This window comes from Chlorocebus sabaeus, chromosome 1 (genome assembly GCF_047675955.1).
Source record: "Chlorocebus sabaeus isolate Y175 chromosome 1, mChlSab1.0.hap1, whole genome shotgun sequence".
Lineage (NCBI taxonomy): Eukaryota > Metazoa > Chordata > Mammalia > Primates > Cercopithecidae > Chlorocebus > Chlorocebus sabaeus.
The window spans coordinates 70,289,463-70,303,225 of record NC_132904.1 but is presented as its reverse complement, the minus strand read 5'-3'; the positions used below and the strand labels follow the sequence as shown (position 1 = coordinate 70,303,225).

General features: G+C 45.3%; 1 protein-coding gene across 1 annotated transcript in view; it reads right to left on the bottom strand.

The window, feature by feature from the left end:
* Nucleotides 1-13,763, bottom strand: part of MRPL48 (mitochondrial ribosomal protein L48) — a 79,366-nt gene that overhangs the window by 64,458 nt on the left and 1,145 nt on the right. The window lies entirely within an intron of this gene.

The window sequence follows — 13,763 nt, the reverse complement described above, 5'->3', positions numbered from 1 at the left end:
CCGTGCCACTGCACTCCGGCCTGGGGTGACAGAATGAGACCCTGTCTCAAGTTAAAAAAAAAAAAAGGCTTATATGCCAACTGCTATGCTGAATGTTAAAGAGTATATAAAAACAAAATGTAACTACAGGGATGAATCTTGAAAACATCATACTAAATAAAAGAAACCAGTCAGAGAGGATCAAATATTATATTTCTGTAAAATATCCAGAATAGCCAAATCTATGGAGAAAGGAAGTCGATTAGTGGCTGTCTGGGGCTGGAAGGTCTGGGGAGCTGGGGATGACAGCCAAGGAGTATGGAGTTTCTTTTTTGGGATGATGTTCTCAAACTGATTGTAGTAATGGTTGTACAACTCTGTGAATATAATAAAAGCTACAGAATTGCACACTTTAAATAGGTGAATTGTAGGTTACGTGAACTGTATTTCAATAAAGCTATCAAAAAATATATGCATAATCTCTGTCCTTCAGGCATTTGGATGGCTGGAGACACAGACATACATTTGTATTAAACAGCTAAGCAATACCGCAGGCATTGTATGAGGAAGTCAAAATAGGTGGTGTGAACAACAAGCATACCTGGCAGGAAATCCAGGGGGAAATGGCTAGGAGAAATCCTTAGCTTTTGCAGTTATAGACGTTGCTGCGGATCTGCTCAATCATGAGCCCTCTTCCTAGACAAATGCATATAGGCATGGATATACAAAGAGTTTGCCCACTACTTCAGGAGATTCACCAAAACTCTTATCATCACCCAAGAACCCCTATGCTAGACCAAGAGATCCTCAGAGCAAGAGTCATGTCATTTTCCTCTCAGGCACACTGTAGACAATCAAGGTTTGTTTTGATGAATAAATGATAATCATTGCTACCATATATTAAGCACCCACATCTACTTTGCTGAGCACCTATCATGTATCTAAATCATAATACCTTTACAAGATAAGCATTATTATCCCCACTTTACAGTTGAGGAAACAGATTAAGTAACCTACCCAAAGTCACACAACTACTATCAAAGCTAGCATAGGGTCTTGGGTTTCTCTGACACCAAAATCCATAATTTCCCCACTATTCTACACCTTTTCTCACATAAATGAAGGTGTTAATGCTTAGGAAATTAGAAGCAGGAAAGATAAAACTTAGGAAAAGTCTTGCAGAGGATGTGAGACCATGAAGATTGGGAAGGAGGTGAATAGACAGAAGGGCAAAATGTGCAGATGATTCCAAAAGCACAATTGAATCAGGTACTAAAAGACTTTGTAAAGTATGTGTACAATATACTTAACCTAATACTCAGCATAAAAGACAGAGTAGGAAACTGGGGTCCCAGGAGAGGTCAGGCCAGCTCCCCCAACTACTGGCCATGTACCTTGAAGTTAGATCAGATGACTCTAAAGTCCCTCCAGGGCTGGGATCTATTAACCACAACAAACAGAATAGAAATGAGAATGAACAGAATGTATTTTTAAATGGGTTACTTCATATAGAAGAGGTACTGGATGGGAAAAAAGATCAAATTGAGACTGCTTTCTCATTTGAGTTGTTCAGATTTCTGAGTCTCTACAATAACTATGCATTTAATTATCTAAAAGCCAGACTTAAGAGTTGACAAATTTCTGGAAGACATTCAAATTGTGGTATGAACTCTCCCTGTCAGCTCTGGGAAATGTGCTTCCTCTCCTCTGCAATGCTTGGCATTATTTATCAGGACAATAGTAATCTATTTTGGGACTGTATCTACAATTACCCTTTCCCCCCATCAGCAAATGAAGAGCAACTCTGGCCCTGCAAGTGGAAGAGGAGGGTGGTGACGCCAGCTAATGAATGAATGAGGGCACAGATGCTGCAGTGGGTAACAAAAATACTCCCATGAGCCAGGAACCAAGCAAGGACTGCATAACTGCCAAAAAACTGAAGTCACAGGGCAAAATCTATAGCAAGTGAGTAGCTTAAGATATCAGAGCCTGGGGTGGATGGTGAGAGCAGTGGGTCGGGGTCTCTGATGTAAGCAACTGAGAGCTGTTTCACGAAAGTAACAGAATATATTTGTGTATTAATAAACATTATTTAAAATAGCATTGTTACTACAATTTATTGAGTACATCCTATTTGCTAGGCACTTTACGCATACTACTTGTTTTTTTAATTTTTTTTTTTAAGAGACCAGATCTCACCGTATTGCCCATGCTGTCTCGAACTCCTGGCCTCAGGCAATCTTTCTGCCTTGGCCTCCCAAAGTGCTGGGATTACAGACAGGAGTGAGCCACCAGGCCTGGTCCATATTATTTCAATTAATCGTTACAACAACCCTCTCTGACAGGGGCATCATTGAGATAACTGGCTCTATTTTACATATGAAAAAAAAAAAGTTTATATAAATTGCCCAAAGTTAGAGGTTTGGTAAGAGAAATTCAAACCCAGGTCTGCCTGAATCCAAAGTCCATCCTTTCTATTCTTCCACACTACCTCTCAAAAAACTGATACCAATTTATACTAGTGAACTTCATAGCTAATGATAATAGCCACGAAGTTCATAGCTAATGATAATAGCCATTCAATAATCCTACCATTTACTATGCACCTGCTATATGCCAAATACCATCTCCTTTAATCCTCACAACCATTCTGCGAGGCATAGTTCTTTGTATTTTCTTTTATATAGATTTAGGGAGTACAAGTGCCATTTTGTTAAATGGATACATTTCATATTGGTGAAATCTGTGTTTTTATTGTAACCATCACTCAAATGATGAACATTGTAACCATTAAGTAATTTATCATCTCTAATCTCCTTCCTACCTTCCCACCGTTCCAAGTCTCCAATGTCTATGATTCCACTCCTGTGAAGTAGATATTTCTACCGCATTTTATAGTGAGGAAATTAAAGCTCAGAAAAGTGAATTAACACGCCTAATGCATACAACTAATAAGTCATGTTCTAGCTGACCCCACAATCAGTGCTCTCTCCACCACTATATACTATATCCTATACTCCTGTTGCAAAGCAAGTCAGCTATTACATGACAGCTCTTATTTTCTTCCCTGAGATGAACAACACCTTGATCTACATTCCAATTTTTTTTTTTTTTTTTGAGACAAGGTCTTGCTCTGTCACCCAGGCTGGGGCACAGTGGCGTCATCATGGCTCACTACAACCTCGACCTCCTAGACTCAAGCCATCCTCCCGCCTCACCCTCCCAAGTAGCTGGGACTACAGATATGCACCACTACACTTGGCTTATTTTTTCTTTGTAGAGATGGGGTTTTGCCATGTTGCCCAGGCTCTACGTTCCAAAGCTTACAATGGAGTTTACTCTCATCTTAGGCACCCTGGGAAAGCCCAGTCCCTGCCTGAGTTCATTTATCAGAAGTTTCAAATTCTCCTCACTGGCTTTCCACTCTCAGTGCCCAGCACTACCTTCCTTTTTTTTTTTTCTTTTTCCAAGATGGAGTCTCACACTGTTGCACAGGCTGGAGTGCAATGGCGCGATTTCAGCTCACTACAACCTCCGCCTCTCAGGTTCAAGCGATTCTCCTGCCTCAGCCTCCTGAGTAGCTGGGATTACAGGTGCCCGTCACCAAGCCTGGATAATTTTTTGTATTTTTAGTAGAGACGTGGTTTCACTATGTTGGCCAGGCTGGTCTCAAACTCCTGACCTCGTGATCCACCCACTTCGGCCTCCCAAAGTGCTGGGATTATAGGTGTGAGCCACTGCATCCAGCCTCACCACTACCTTTCCCATGTACACAACCAACACTAGCCTCTCTGTCCGTAAGGATCCATCTGCTACCTAAATATCTCCCTGGTCAAAACTGAAACATTTTCAGACACTGCTAACTATCTGAATGTCCTCCCACACAGAAAGCCCAAACTCATCTCCCTGTAACTTCTATGGTTTGTACCTAGTTCCCCATTCTGAGATCATACAAACTAACTTCGGTTCTTGTTTTTCATACAAGAAGTCAAATCCCTCAAGTATTTGAAGGCAATAATCATTGCCTCCAGGTTTTCTCAAGTTCTTTTAAAAATTGTTTTTGTTGGCCGGGCGCAGTGGCTCAAGCCTGTAATTCCAGCACTTTGGGAGGCCGAGATGGGCGGATCACGAGGTCAGGAGATCGAGACCATCCTGGCTAACACAGTGAAACCCCGTCTCTACTAAAAAAATACAAAAAAACTAGCCGGGCGAGGTGGCAGGCGCCTGTAGTCCCAGCTACTCGGGAGGCTGAGGCAGGAGAATGGCGTGAACCCGGGAGCCGGAGCTTGCAATGAGGCGAGATCCCGCCACTGTACTCCAGCCTGGGCGACAGAGCAAGACTCCATCTCAAAAAAAAAAAAAAAAATTGTTTTTGTTGGCCGGGCGAGGTGGCTCACGCATGTAATCCCAGCACTTTGGGAGGCTGAGGCAGGCAGATCACCTGAGGTCAGGAGTTCGAAACCAGTCTGGCCAGCATGGTGAAACCCTGTCTCTACTAAAAATATAAAAATTAGCCAGGCACAGTGGTGGGCGCCTGTAATCCCAGTTACTCGGGAGGCTGAGGCAAGAGAATTGCTTAAACCCAGGAGGTGGAGGTTGCAGTAAGCCAAGATTATGTCACTGCACTCCAGCCTGGGCGACAGAGCGAGACTCTGTCTCAAAAAACAAAACAAAACAAAAAATGTTTTTGGTTCCAGTCTTTCCTTTAGCCATAACCTTCCAAACACATTATGTTTGCTATCAAAGTCTGCCTTTGGATTGGGTCCTTATGGCTGTTAGGAGCACAAATTTTATATACAAACCCAAACACGAATTTGTGTTTGAATATCAGCACTTCCATTTTACTAGCTGTACAATCCTTGGAAAGTCAGCTGACCTCACATATTGTTACAGGATTTTTGGAATGTCATTTTTCTGGCCGGAAAAGTCTGTGGCTAGTGGCATCTTTGCCCAAGTTTTGCTCTGGTCAACTGGGCTTGTTTCACCCACTTGTCTTGGCAGGCTGTGCTCAGCTCATGCTACCAGCCTGGGTCCCACTCCTGCCAAGGGCAAGTCAGGCATTGGCTGGTGAGGGGTGTGTGAGTGAGCATGGGGTCTGGCCAATGTGCCCAGTCAGACATGCTGGCTGCTACAGCAGGGCGGGCAACTCCAGGTGCTGGCACAGGTGTCGGCTCTCTGTGAGACCGGACCAGGTGCACTGCAAGCAGCTTTCACAGCTGGCACTGGGGAACACGTGGTGCTCAGAAGCTTGGAGATGCCAGCAACCACTAGGGCTCCAAGGAGAGAGTCACAGCTCTGGCTCAGGGAACTCCCAGGTCTGGGCTCCCCGAAGGGCGGCAGCTCTTCTTTCCTTCTCTTCACCCACAACATGGTGAAAAAGGGGCACATCTCAGCCCTGTTTCTGTTGCAGCTCTTTCAGCCCTGCCATTAAACGGGTCCCAAGTTCTTGTCCTGCAACCAGAATAAATGGGGTATGCAGACAAGCAGAGGGTGAGGAAGACAAAGAGCTTTACTGAGTGACAAAATAGCTCAGAGGAGGCCCTTGGAGTGGGCAGCTCCCCTCTGCAGGCAGGTCGTCTGAATGTCTTCCCAGTTCTCAGCAGAGAAAGCTTTAGAGTGGGTAGCTCCTCTCTGCAGCCAGTTGTCCCAATGTCTGCTCAGCTCTTGTCCCAATGTCTGCTCAGCTCTTGTCCCAATGTCTGCTCAGCTCTGGCTGAGCCCAAGGTTGGTTGGTTTTTTTGACAGAGTCTCACTCTTTTCACCCAGGCTGAAGTGCAATGGCATGATCTCACTGCAACCTCTGTCTCCTTAGTTCAAGGGATTCTCCAGCTACCTCCTAAGTAACTGGGATTACAGGTGCCCACCACCACGCTGGGCTAATTTTTTTGTATTTTTAGTAGAGATGGGGTCTCACCATGTTGTCCAGGTAGGTCTCAAACTCCTGACCTCAGGTGATCTGCCTGCCTTAGCCTACCAAAGTGCTGGGATTATAGGCATGAGCCAACACACCCAGCCTCAAAGTTTTTATGAGCCTCAGAGGGGAGGAAGTACATGTTGATTTGTCCATGGGTGACCATGGGCAGGCCTGGAAAAGGCACCGTAAGTTCCCACTCCTGTCCACGGGACTGGCAGCCCAGGCCCAGACTTCAGGCACTCCCTGGCCTGAAGGTGGCACCTCACCAGGAACCTGCACCCTTCTGCCCAAGAACCTGTCTGCCTCCTACTGTCAATCATGGTGCCCTGTAGGTGCCAAGGGGCACGTGCAGGCCAGTGCTGAGCTCCCTTCAGCCTCCCCTTCGGCTTCCCTCCTATGCTTGTTGATGCCCAAAGTCCAGAGGGGGTCACAGAGGCAAGAAGCTGGCATGTCAGCACTGCCCTGAATGTGTGTACACCTGGCCAGGCTGCGACAGGCCTGGGCTTGGCCCCAGTTTTACTCCAAGATCAGAGCTGGTGCCGACAGCAGGGAGAAGCCAGGTAACAGAAACAGACCCCTCTGATGACCTGCGATGGCTGGGGCAGCCTTCCTGGGCCCCACAAGAGTGCACAGATGCCTGGGTCCGTAGTCAGTTTGGGCAGCCATAAGTGCACTTGGAAGAGCAGGGAGCAGGAGGCCCAGATCCACAGCCATGACTTGGGCACCACCCCAACTCAGAAGGGGCAGGGCTCCCACTTGTCCCTGGCTCCGGCTGCCTCCATGAAACATACAGCCCTGGCCACACCTCCCTGCTGCAGCCAGAGTGGTGGCAGCGGCCACTGCAGATGGCCCACTGCTGCCATCAATATTAAACGATTTCATTTATATGAAATGACTAGATTAGACAAATCGTAAGATGTAAAGATGATTAGTGGGTGCTAAGGGCTGGGAGATGGCAGTATGGAGAGTGACTATTTACGGATAAGGAGTTTCCTTTTAAAAGGATGGTAAAAATGTTTTGGAATTAAATAGTGGTAACAGTTGTACAAGTTTGTGAATATACTAAAAACCATTAAATTATCTACTTTAAAAGAGTGAATAGGCCGGGCACGGTGGCTCAAGCTTGTAATCTCAGCACTTTGGGAGGCCGAGGCGGGCGGATCACGAGGTCAGGAGATCAAGACCACCCTGGCTAACATGGTGAAACCTCGTCTCTACTAAAAATATATATATATACACAAAAAAAAATTAGCCAGGTGTGGTTGCGGGCGCCTGTAGTCCCAGCTACTCGGAAGGCTGAGGGAGGAGAATGGCGTGAACCCGGGAGGCGGAGCTTGCAGTGAGCCGAGATCGTGCTACTGCACTCCATCCTGGGCGACAGAGCAAGACCCCATCTCAAAAAAAAAAAGAGTGAATATTACAATACATAAATTATATTTCTTAATTATTAAAAAGGTCACAAGAAAACTTTTATGACTGCTCAGACTTGCTTGGATCCTGCTGTTATACTTTAAAAAAAAATAAATTCAGAAATGAATTCCAGGCACGGTGGCTCAGGCCTGCAATCCCAACACTTTGGGAGGCGGAGCGGGGTGGATTACCTAAGACCAAGTGGTCAAGACCAGCCTAGCCAACATGGTGAACCCTGTCTCTCCTAAAAATACAAAAATTAGCTGGGCATGAGCCAGGTGCAGTGACTCATGCCTGTAATCCTAGCACTTTGGGAGGCCGAGGCGGGCGGTCTGGCTGAGCTCAGGAGTTCAAAACCAGCCTGGGCAACACGGTGAAGCTCCATCTCTACTAAAAAAAAATACAAAAAAAAATAGCCGGGTGTGGTGGCGGGTGCCTGTAGTCCCAGCTACTCGGTAGGCTGAGGCAGGAGAATTGCTTGAATGCGGAAGTGGAGGTTGCAGTGAGCCGAGATCACACTATTGCCCTCCAGCCTGGGCAACAGAGCAAGACTCCATCCCCCAGGGAAAAAGAAAAAAAATTAGCTGGGCGTCGTGGTGCATGCCTGTAATCCCAGTTACTCAGGAGGCTGAGGCAGGAGAATCACTTGAACCTGGGAGATGGAGGTTGCAGTGAGCCGAGATCACGCCACTGCACTCCAGCCTGGGCAACAGAGTGAGACTCCATCTCAAAAAAGAAAAAGAAGAGAAGTAAATACTTGCCCTCATAACACAAGTGCTGGATGATACTTCTAAGCTACAGCTGAGCTCCATTAAACTCCATTCCCTAACATTCTCTAGAACTTAATCCGATTTTACAATCCTGTGGTCACCATCTAAAATGTTTGTTTGTTTGTCTGACCTGATTTGATTTTTTTTTTTTTCCTGAGAAGGAGTTTCACTCTTATTGCCCAGGCTAGAGTGCAATGGTGCGATCTCCGCTCACAGCAACCTCTGCCTCCCGCATTCAAGTCATTCTCCTGCCTCAGCCTCCTGAGTAGCTGGGATTACAGGCGTGCGCCACCACGCCCGGCTAATTTTGTATTTTTAGTAGACATGGGGTTTCTCCATGTTGGTCAGGCTGGTCTCAAACTCCCAACCTCAGGAGATCCCCCTGCCTCAGCCTCCCAAAGTGCTGGGAGTACAGGCGTGAGCCACCGCACCCGGCCTTGATTTATTTAATTGTATTTATTTAGAGACAGATAGATAGTTTAGATAGATAGAGAGATAGATAGATAGATAGATAGATAGATAGATAGATAGATAGATAGATAGATAGATACAGGGTCTCGCTCTGTTACCCAGGCTGGAGTGCTGTGGGGCAATCACAGAGCTCGCTGCACCCTTGATCTCCCAGGCTCAACTGATCCTCCTACCTCAGGCTCCTGTAGCTGGGACTACAGGAGCATGCCACCACACCTGGCTAATTATTGTATTTTTTGTCGAAACAAAGTTTTGCCACGTTGCCCAGGCTGGTCTCAAACTCCTGAGCTCAAGCAATCCACCCACCTCAGCTTTCCAAAGTGCTGGGATTACCAGCCACCATGCCTGGCCTAAATATAAATCCAATCCCTTACCTCAGTTCTCACTCCCATACTACTTATCTGCATACTCTCCCTTAATCTACACTCCAGTGCTTCTCTCCCTCCCAACTTCCTCTAGGAGTTCCTCTGGAACTCCAAGTGTGTTCTCATTTCAGGGCCTTTACACATGTTCTTCTCCTTATCTGGAATACATTTTCTCTCTCTAAATCCCACTTACTCTTTAAATCTTAGTAGTCATGCAGTGTCCTCAAGAAAACTTTCGTGACTGCTCAGACTTGCTTGGATCCTGCTACTATACAGTCATATAGTATCCTGAATCTTCCATTTGCAGCATTTATCATAGTCAGTTAAGTAGTTATAAGTTTAATTAGTCCATCTCTTAATAAGCACCATGGCCGGGCACAGTGGCTCACGCCTGTAATCCCAGCACTTTGGGAGACCGAGGCGGGCAGATCACCTGAGGTCGGGAGTTCAAGCCCAGCCTGACCAACATGGAGAAACCCCATCTCTACTAAAAATACAAAATTAGACGGGCGTGGTAGTGCATGCCTGTTATCCCAGCTACTTAGGAGGCTGAGGCAGGAGAATCCGGAAGGCAGGGGTTGTAGTGAGCTGAGATCGCACCATTACACTCAAGCCTGGGCAACAAGGGCAAAACTCTGTCTCCAAATAAATAAATAAATACATAAGCACCATGAAGACAGGAACCTGCTACATCCCAGCATCTAGCATACACTCTGGCACAGAGCAAGTGCCCAATAAATATCTGCTAATCAAATTAGTAAATCTCTCTAAACCTCATTTCCTTATCTCTGAAGAGTTTATAAAAATATTTACCTCATAGACTTGTTGACATGATTAAATTAGATAACACATGAAAAGGGCTAACAAGTAGAAGCTGCATTATTAATGGTCAAATTGGTAACAATGATAATGGTGGTGGTAATTGTTTGGTTCCTCATTTGTGAAACAATATGTACCTTAGGGTATGACAGGTGCTAATGATAAAACCATTAACAAAATAGAAAAGCTCCTCCAGGGCCTGTGGTCTAGTGGTGACCAGGAAATAGCCAACTTCTTGATTATTCTGTGCTTTTGCACTTCCTGCCCTTCTAGGTACTCTAAAATGTGTGTACTAGTAGTTCATGTCTTTTAATGTCCTCTAATTCTTGTCTATTGAATGTATTAAGAGGATATTTTGTTCATATGAACTGTTCTTTAGCCTTCAAATGCTGAAATGTGAAAACATCTCTGAGATCAGTTCCCGAGGATGTTCCTTCTGGGCTGACACATTAGACATAACTTGGCACACCATTAGTGATCACAGCATCTCCCCTAACCGTACCCTTGCAGTTCAAGAGTAAGGTAATCCCTGAGAAAATAGTGGTGATCTCAGAGTGAGTGGCATCTAGACCTGAGCTTGACACCCGTGAGCCATTCATTTTCTGTGCAAGTGATTCAATACTCGTTTCCTTGGTGCATTCTAACTTCCCCAGATACCATCCTGCTATCGTGATCATCAATACACTGATCTGATAAATATCAGCCTGAGTGCCTTATCTGGTTCCATCCTGCTGAACTCCTTCTGTTGACCCAAAGAGGTATTGGCTCTATCCAGTTTTATTCTAGCAAAGCTGGGCTTCTCACTCACCTAAATTTGAGATGAAGTTAGGCACAGAAGGGCATGTCTTTATCCCAGCAACCCAGGAGGCTGAAGTGGGAGGATCACTTGAGCTCAGAGGTTCAAGACCACCCTGGGCAACATAGTGAGACTCTGTCTCAAAAATAAAATAAAATTTGAGATTATCTGCAGCCAGAAATTTCTTAGGGTCCCAAGGAAAAAGCACTGAATTAAGAGTTAGAAGTTCTAGTCCCAGTTCTACCATGTACTTACCATGTAATATCAACATTTGTTCGTCCACTTATTCATTCGACATTTACCAGGTACCTACTTTAGGCCAAATACACCATACGGTGGGTGCATATAGACAAGAATACAGTTGCAACCTGGCACAGTGGCTCACGCCTGTTATCCTAACACTCTGGCAGGCTGAGGCGGGCGGATCACTTGAGCCCAGGAGTTTGAGACCAGCTTGGGCAACATGGCAAAACCCCATCTCTACAAAAAAATACAAAAAATTAGCCAGGCATGGTGGCACGTGCCTGTAATCCTAGCTACTCAGGAGGCTGAGGCGAGAGGATCACTTGAGCCCAGGAGGCAGAGGTTGCAGTGAACTGAGATCACTCCACTGCACTCCAGCCTGGGTGACAGAGCGAGACCCTATCTCAAAACAAAATAAAAAAAAAAAAAAGAAAATATAGTTGCATACCCACAAACTTTCTAATGAGGAAAGCAGATGCACAAATTATTTATTATCCTATGTTAGATCAGTACAACGAGCTATACGGGTTACAAAGAAGGAAAGGTCTGACACGTAGGAAAGCCAGGAAAGGTTTTCATCCTGCATTTCACAGATGAGGAAAACTAAGAATATTGTCATATTAGGGAGATGTAAAATACTCAAAAAGAAAAAGCAGTGGGTCAGTCATGGTGGCTCACGCCTGTAATCCCAGCACTTTGGGAGGCCGAGATGGGCAGATTGCTTGAGCCCAGGAGTTCCAGACCAGCCTGGGCAAAATGGCGAAACCCTGTCTCTACAAAAAGTACAAAAATTAGCCAGGCGTGGTGGCAGGTGCCTGCAGTCCCAGCAACTCGGGAGGCTGAGGTGGGAGAATCACCTGAGCCTGGGAGATCGGGACTGCAGTGAACCAAGATTGTGCTACTGCACTACAGCCTGGGCAATAAAGTGAGACCCTGTCTCAAAAAAAGAAAAGAAAAGGTGGTTGGGTCTTAGGAGGGGTACAACTAATCTAGGTTTCGTCTGGGAGTTGTGGTTCATATCTGTAATCCCAGAACTTTGGGAGGCCAAGGTGGGAGGATTGCTTGAAACCAGGAGTTCAAGACTAGCCTGGACTACAAGGCAAGACCCCATCTTTACTAAAAATAAAAAAATTAGCTGAGCAGCCGGGCACAGTGGCTCACGCCTGTAATCCCAGCACTTTAGGAGGCCAAGGCAGGAGGATCACAAGGTCAGGAGATCGAGACCATCCTGGCTCACACAGTGAAACCCCGTCTCTACTAAAAATACAAAAAATTAGCCGGGCGTGGTGGCGGGCGCCTGTAGCCCCAGCTACTCAGGAGACTGAGGTAGAAGAATTGCGTGAACCTGGGAGGGGGAGCTTGCAGTGAGCTGAGATCATGCCACTGCACTCCAGCCTGGGTGACAGAGCGAGACTCTTGTCTCAAAAAAAAAAAAAAATTAGCTGAGCATGGTGGTGTGTACCTGTAATCCCCGCTACTCATGAGGCTGAGTGAAGAGAATCACTAGAGCTCAGGAGTTTAAGAATTTAGTAAACTATGATTGCACCATTGTACTCTAGCCTGGGTAACAAAGTGAGACCTTGTCTCTAAACAAAAACAAACCCTAGGTTCCAGTCATTCATTCAAGGCATCAGTATGACATTGAAGTCTCTATTATATACCAGACATGAGGCTTCCATTTCCTCATCTGCCAGGATTATCTCGTGCTATTGTGAAGATCAAATGAAATTATGTAAATGAAAATTTATTAACTATAGAATAATATCAATATTCTCTTTTTTTTTTTTTTTGAGATGGAGTCTCGCTGTGTCGCCCAGGCTGGAGTGCAGTGGCGCGATCTCGGCTCACTGCAAGCTCCGCCTCCCGGGTTCACGCCATTCTCCCGCCTCAGCCTCCGAGTAGCTGGGACTACAGGCACCCGCCACCACGCCTGGCTAGTTTTTTGTATTTTTAGTAGAGACAGGGTTTCACCATGTTAGCCAGGATGGTCTTGATCTCCTGACCTCGTGATCCACCCGCCTCGGCCTCCCAAAGTGCTGGGATTACAGGCTTGAGCCACCGCGCCCGGCCTAGAATAATATCAATATTCTTATTTGCATCATCCTTCATACCTTACAAAATACTCCTATCTACATTATTCTCTATAATCTCTACAATTCCATGTGGTGGGCATCATCTGCTTTTACAGATAGGAAACACAAGCAGTGAAGTGAAATAACTTGCCCAAGGTCATAACAAGAGATAGAACTGTCTGACACAAATCCTATGACCTTCCTTATAAATGTAAAGTATTAACTAACACTTTGAGACAGACTTACATTTGGCAAATAATGACAAGGTTAGCTGACTAAAGTAACTAAGGAGTAATTAAGGAGTCGGGAAGAGAACAGTGGCATCAGACGTCCAGAAGCTCTATATACACATGTCAGATGCTGGCCTTAATGACAGATTTCCATGGGCTCTTTTCCAGGAGTTCCAGATCAGTCTGAGCAACATGGTGACACATGGAGAACCAAATGGTTGCAAATAGTATTCCTTGATACTATTTTATTCCCTCTCTTTTAGCATTTCTTGCAACCAAGGCAAATCAAGGAGTGTAGTCACCAGTGTGACCATCTTTAACAATGGAATTTTGAAACTTTCTGAATTTTTTTCTATTATCTTGGCATTATATTTGGCCAAATTCTTACAAACTGGCTCAGGTGAAACACTGAATTGTTTCATAAAGGATAAGTGAGGTGTGGGCCCTTACACATTCAAGGGCAGCCCCAAGGTAACCATAGGTAGATCCATGAGCTGCAACGACCATGCTGACCTATGAATCATGGAAATAATAGTCTCCACAACTAATGCCTAAAACAAAATTTTAATATAAATTGCTAAAATGAGCCATTAATCTAAGCAGCATGATACAACTGAAAGAGCACAAATGAAATCTGTTAAATCTCTTAAGGGAATAGGAGAAAGCCAAGGAACACATTTATAGTGGTTCATAC